The 6874-nt window shown below is 41.2% G+C and overlaps 1 protein-coding gene across 4 annotated transcripts in view; it reads right to left on the bottom strand.

Annotated features, from left to right (window-relative positions):
* ZNF644 (zinc finger protein 644) overlaps positions 1 to 6654 on the bottom strand; it is a 106575-nt gene extending 99921 nt beyond the window's left edge. The window contains exons 1-2 of one of the 4 annotated variants that reach the window (XM_055340299.1): positions 6380 to 6654; positions 4946 to 5585 (exon numbers count right to left, since the gene is read on the bottom strand). The gene's annotated coding sequence lies outside the window, so the exon portion shown is untranslated. The other 3 variants (XM_055340301.1, XM_055340300.1, XM_055340302.1) reach the window with 3 other exon arrangements.
* Positions 6655 to 6874: the final 220 nt, after the last annotated feature.

Here is a 6874-nt window from a genome sequence, read left to right on the forward strand (position 1 = left end):
TATCCAATTTTGAGTTAAGTATCTCATCAAATAGTATTATTAAACCTGTAGCTTTTCTAATACCAGAGAGTATTAGTTCTGATTAACCTACGTTATTTTTCTTCTTGGTCACTCCGTAAGGAAAAAGGCAGCTTCCACTTTGACCAATATCATTGTACCAACATCCAGCAGCCAAGACAAAGAGCTTTTATATGGTGGTATGAATAAACAATGTGGGCAATAAGACATTGCTTGAACATTGCTTTTCTGGGTAGCCAGAAAAATGCTTTTACAATGTTGTTTTATAAGTAGGAAATAAAACTTACAAATTGTATAATTAGGTTAAAGTAGAGACAGATAGAAAGGAGAGGAAGGCAGAAAATAAAGAACTCATCTGTAGAATCAAGACATGCCTATATTCAAACTTGGCTGCTGTACTATTTACTATCTATGTAACCCGAGTCTGAGTTTGTTTCCGTGAATATAAAATGGGAATATATATATCAAGCATTATTATAAGAAATACATAGGAGATGCTTAATTAATGTCAGTCTCATCTCCGTTTCCTTTAATACTAATGACTGCACAATGGTGACAAGATTATGGGTGACTTTTTCTCCTTTCATTTTCTAAATCACTGAAAACATTTTTAAGGGTATATGAAACTTCTAATTTTTCATACACCCCTTTGCATGTGAACTTAAAATTACCTTTACTAGCTTTCTTTTACAATTTTTTTTTAAAGCCTAAAGATTTGTGTTGGTGGTGGGAGAAGTAGGTGGTAGAAGAAAAAATAAACAAGTTTAAGACTGTATCAGCACAGACAAATACAAAACAAAGTATGAAGAGGAAAACAGCAAAGGAAATGCTGTTTGAGGAAATTCCCCTTAGACTAAGTAAGCAATGAAAAGATAATGTGCCTCTTCTCAATCTAGCTGCTGTTGAAACTAATCTTCTCTCCTGAGGTTTATACGTATATTATATACAAATACACACAGCCACTCACATTCTTCTCTCTACTAATGATCACCACCATCCTCACGGTCAAAAATTTAGAGAATAGTGAAGAAACTCAGGATGTTATAACAAAGATAAACCAACACATCGGTTGGGAAATAACTTCATTAAAACATACTCATTCCCAAGTGTGTTTATTCATCAGCTGACAGCAGTAAGAGAGAATGTGTTACTAAATACTGAACCTAGTTAATAGCTTTTGCTGATAGAACTGGAGAAGGCACACTTTGATGCCTGCCTCTGACTTCCTTTGTAACAACCTTGCCTTTGTAGACATGGGTCTAACAAAGGAACATGAGCAAAAGTATACAATTCCAAATCACTTGCAGGTGAAAATTTCAAGTTACTATATATTAAAAAAAAAAAAAATCAAATGGTAATAGTATTACTATAAAAGGTAACGTTTGCATACCCATTGTGTACCAGAATGCTAAGGATGTGAATTATGCAATGTAAACCTTAAGCCTCTATGAAGATGGTATTATTGTTAAATCGTCTTGCTTAGTGCTCACACAGCTAGTTTTAAGTATTCTCTATGCCCAACAAAGAGTGGGGTCTCAACTCACACCTCTGAGATCAAGAGTCACATGTTCCACAGATGAGCCAGCCTGGCAGCCCCACAGAGCTAGATTTTAACCCCATCAGTTTTACTTCAAGGCTTACATTCTTAAATCATATCTCATCCTGCCTCTTTATTCATATATAATTACAAATGTAACTATGATTTCCTGTGTGTGTGTGCGTGTGCGTGTGTGTGTGGAATAGTCAATAAATCAATAGTAAGCAACAGGCAATTAATTCCCACTTTGGCAAGGTTTTATCCACCTTCCCAAGCCATTCAACAATTGGCAATCACTCCCTCCCCAATAAATGGTGTTCTGAAAATAATAGTTATATTTACAATCTTCCTCAAGAAACTGATGAAAAAAGATATGCATAAGCTTTCAAGTAAAAAGGATAAATGACATGGAAGAAAGGTTAAAAATGTTAATCTTTTATAAAAGTTAGATAAATAACTGATATAATACAGATATGTATGCTTTGTAAACTGTAAAATACTTTAATCCTAACTCTATTAGGAGTTTATTTGAAATTATCCATTTGGCTCCTAACATACTCGAATTTCTGAACTTTGTACAAAAACTCTTTTAAAAGCTTTTAAAATCTATATATTTGACTTCAATGAATGATATACATACTAAAAGGCTTAATACCTAAAAATCATATTTATCACTCTAACCAACTTGAACTATACCAGTCTAGACTAATAGAATTGCAAGGAACAAATTACTCATCTATACTTTTCACAAAGTTACTTACAAGATCACAGTTCCAAGAATCCCAAATGAAATGGGAAGGCTACAGCTTGCAAACAGAAGAGGTAAAGCAAAGATTAGTAGAGGGAGAGTATATATAAAGGAAATATCTTAGAAACACCAATCTTAATCCAGCTTCAGTTTCCTCCATCCAGGAGAAGTGTGCACTGTTGCTTCTGTACTGGCATCTTTTCTTCCCCCAAAAATCCTCTGCTTTTCTCCTCCTGGAAAGTTATCTCACAGAACTTTTTTGTTTTCCTTGCTAACATCTCTAAACTGTTAAGGAATGTCCTACCTTGAACTTAATATTGTAACTCCTCATAATTAACATAAGAGTTCCTAGCAAAGTCAAAAATTTTTAGAAAAAACTTAACAGTAGAGCAACGAAGACCCTGAGATGAGAAAATACCTTTTTCATGGAGACCTCCACCTTCCCGAAGAAAGACTATGAATCAAATTTGTTGTTCTACCTTCTAGATCTCCGGTGATCTTTGTATTTGTTTTTAAGAGAAGAACAGAAATACTTCAGCCAACCAGCAGGGTGAGCTAGTGCTAGAATCAGATTGATTATTGTCAACTTTCTGAAAATTCAAAGATGTAAATGGTTTGTAATATTAAAAGCAAAATTTCCTACTAATAAACCTGAATTAAAAGACAATACTTCTAGATCTCCTTTAGTCATTGCTACATCTCATAACTGTAAATATTTACAGATTCTATCTACGAAATAGTCTCTATAAGGATTAATGATGATAAATGTAAAAAACTAGAGCTCATTTGAATACCTATCCAAAATATCATGGTAGTCATCCTTTATTCTCATGTTTTATTGTACAGGATTATTGATTGAAAAATTAAAAACACTTTTTTAAAAGGACTGCTAAAATTAGTGTTTTAAAAATTAGGACTGGGTAATTCAACACACCTATTTCTGAATTCAGGGCAAACTGCTGCCCTAAGATTGCCTAAAAAGCAATCATGAGAAAAGTATGCCTACAAGAATAAGATCTACTCTTTTCCTTTGGAATCACACCCTGAGAAGAGTCTAAATAAGTAACCCTAACACTAACAGTGTTATCTAGGACAAACCTGATCTCCTCTGACAACCAATTTCTCTAAATTGCAAGTATCCCCGCCACTTCTAATGCCGGTCCTTAAGTCTCTTTTCTCCTCATGCTACCCAATACCGTCTCAATTCAACCACACCAAAACTCTCTCTTGTAACTTGAATAACAAATTAGAACTGCAAAATGTTTAAGGTTTGCAGATAACAGACTCACTTTGTAATTACAAATAACCTGAGAGTAATCCTAATTATCACAAGACTAAAATGTAATTATTAAATCCACTCACACGGTGTTGAAAATTAAGAAATAGCTTATCAACTTTCTTAAAAAATCAGTAATTTAATCACACTTTAAGCGACCCATAAAAGCTTTAAGACCTCGATACAATTTAACAGTTTTTTACTGTATTTGATATCCAAAGAAGTTAAAGAACTGTGGTAGTAGTAATATTAACAAGTTGTTTTTAACAAGGGTCAATCTAAGTGACAGGTCCATCTATCCAACAAAAAGTTGTTACAAACTGAAGCCGAAACTACCATCATCGTTTTCAGCATCTTGTTTCTTTTGTAATAACTGGTAGTAATGACAGTTATTTCAAACCTGTTTTTTATAATTTCTGGGTCAAGAATGCTTTTTGAAAACCTCAAAATTCAAAAGCAACATTGCTCCTGAAATGGCTGTATTTTGGATCTGGAATTATTCCACTGGAAGTCATTTTAAAAACTGTATTACCATATTATGTTAAATGAAAGTTCTTAGCTTATTGTCACAGAATTTCTCATTAATAGTTTCTTACAGATACTTTCAAACACTCTCACATTTTATTTTTTTACCATTATTAGTTACAGAGAGTCATCTTCTCATCCCAGCAATGTGACCAATGAAAAGAGCAAGGGGGTAGAAATTGAAAAGACAATTTTCCATTATCCATGAACCCAATCATATCTGGCCCTAAATAGATCTTAAACAGTGGATATAACTAGCTGCTCCCTGAGATTCCTTCCACTCTAAAACTGCATGACTCAGTAATACATTTTGCCCATGTCAATGCATCTCCTATTCTTTTAATACAGTTAAGATTGTTCTATTCTTCTATTAGAAGAAGGAAAGCTAAGCAGGGGAAAACATACGTCTGAAAGAAGCGAGGAAAATGAAAGCTTTAAGTCATATTAAAAAACCCAAATTTTAATTTGGACAGACATCTAAAGTCAACGATCTAAATGTGTTTATCCCTTCAATCACAGTATTTACTCTGTTAACGTGACCTGGTCAAAACAGTAGTTGTTTCCAATTGCTGTACTTCAAATATTAGTTCATACCATATACAAAGTATGGTGCAGCCCTAAGTGCAGGGTCCCTTCAAGTCATGTTAGAATTCTAAAGTTTCCGCTGCCTTGATTTTAACAGGAATATGCCTACCGCTGCACCAACATCAGTGATCGAGCCTTCATGTTTCGTCTATTATGGTGTCTAAAGTAAATTATAACTACCTCATAAAAACTAATTTTTTCCCTCACCAAAGCTACCAAGGCGTGACTACTGCCATCACATTTCCTGGATACTTACACATGACACTGAAGACAAACAGCAGGTTTCCTTGCTTTGAGTAACTGGAGTTGTCTTACTTTTTTGAAAACGCTTTCCTTCTTCTTGGACCAAAGAAATGTGACTAAACTACTGCAGGGAAGCAATATACTATTAAGGCAAATCTAATCTATCATCCAGATGCAACAAGCCTGGCATTAGTCAGAACCGGCCAGAAGAGATGATGATGGTGTTTTGGTATTTTTCTGTTGTAATTATTGACTTGTATACAAAACAGGACCATCATTTAGGCCCCCATTGCGTTTACCCCCTTGTGGAATACTTCTCAATGACCCGACAACAAAAAACAAAAAACAAAAACATCTGAAAGTCTAAACATAAAAGTTTTATGACGACTAAGTTTACGTCAGTATCAATTACTCAGGCAGTTCAAGGAAAGTTTTCCACTAATGTCGCTAAACCATGGATGGATCCCAACACGAAAGTCGTCTGTGGAAGTCTCGTAACGAGAAACCTTTAGCTCCACCACCTAAGTCTCCAATCACTGAGAAGGGTCTGGGACAACTCATCTTCAGGTTCCCGGGAGAAGTGGAGCACACCTGCTTTTCCTCTGGCAGAGATAAAGCTCCCGGGGACACAAAGGCCAGGGAATCAGACAGACCTGGAGAAGCAAAAAGCTTTAGCTGGACACCCACCAAGCCCCGGGCAACCCAAACACTCGGGGCGATTTACCTCTGGCTGTTACTTCCCAGGCACCTAGCGGCATAGGATCTGGCGGAAAAGGGGGGAGGGGAGGGCTATGCGGCCCCGGGCCCAGTTAGGGGAGGGGTGTGTACCCCTCACGCCAGAGCTGGAGCTTCTGGCCACAGCCGAGCAGCCCCGAGGAGGGCTTGGGGGCCGCTCTCGGACCGCCCCGTTACTCGGAGCGTTGCAATGGCGACCGCCGGGCTCCCCAAGCCGCCTCATCTCGGCCCCTTCCCCCTGCTGCTCACTGGCTGCTCGGCTTCATGTGACTAAACAAAACCCCCAAGTCTAGTGCCCGGCTCAGCCCCTTTGTGTCCGCTCCCGGATCCTCCGACGCCGCCGAGGAAAGCGCCCCCCCCCGCCCCCCACTCTCCGCCGAGTCCCGCCCCGCGGCGGCGGCCGCCGCTCACCTCAGGCTCCGCCGCCCCCCGCGGCCGCCGCGGCCGCCGCCTCCCCGAACCCGGGGCCCGGGCTCCTTGTGTAGCACCAACTCCGCCTCCTCGGCCGCCGCCGCCATCTTAGCCTGTGCGGCAAAACGCGTCCTTTTGGATGGTTGGGACCCAGCCTAGGGCGTAGCTCCCCGGGCCCGAGCGCCGGAGGTCGCGTCCCCCGGGTTCGGCCGCCACCCTCAACCCCGCCGCCGCCACAGCCCAGAGGCCCGAAACCCACTCGAGCCCCGGAGATTCCGACCAAATAACCCCTGAAACTCACAGTTTGGTGCCGTGTGCGTCAAACCGGGGCGACGTTGGGAGCGCGCGGCGTCCCCGCGTCACACGCCGCTCTGTACGCTACTCGGCTCCAACGGCCCCCTCCGCTCCCCGCTTTTCGCCTCCGGCCCCGGTTCCCACGGCGCAGGCGCGCTGCTTTCCCGCCTCTGCCGCGCTGCGGGCCGCGGGGGCGGCCGGCGAGGAGCGGCGCGGCGGCTCGGCCCGGAGGGAGCGCGGGGGCCAATTAGGCCGGCGGGGGCCGCCGGAACAGTGCAGCACTGTTCCCGGGTGCCAGAAACCAAACAAGGTCACCTCCCCCAGCGCTGACCTAATCACTCTCAAGGAGGTTCCCGCCCCAAAGTAGGCACGCTCCAAATATGGTGGTGCCCAAACTCTCAAAGACCCGAGCACTTCGGCGAGCCTAGGCCCTTTAAGGTGGAACAGGCCCATATTTGAATTCCAGAACCACTAGCGTGCCAAAATCCCCTTTTCTTTTCCT

The sequence above is a fragment of the Nyctereutes procyonoides genome, unplaced genomic scaffold (assembly GCF_905146905.1).
Source record: "Nyctereutes procyonoides isolate TBG_1078 unplaced genomic scaffold, NYPRO_anot_genome, whole genome shotgun sequence".
Classification (NCBI taxonomy): domain Eukaryota; kingdom Metazoa; phylum Chordata; class Mammalia; order Carnivora; family Canidae; genus Nyctereutes; species Nyctereutes procyonoides.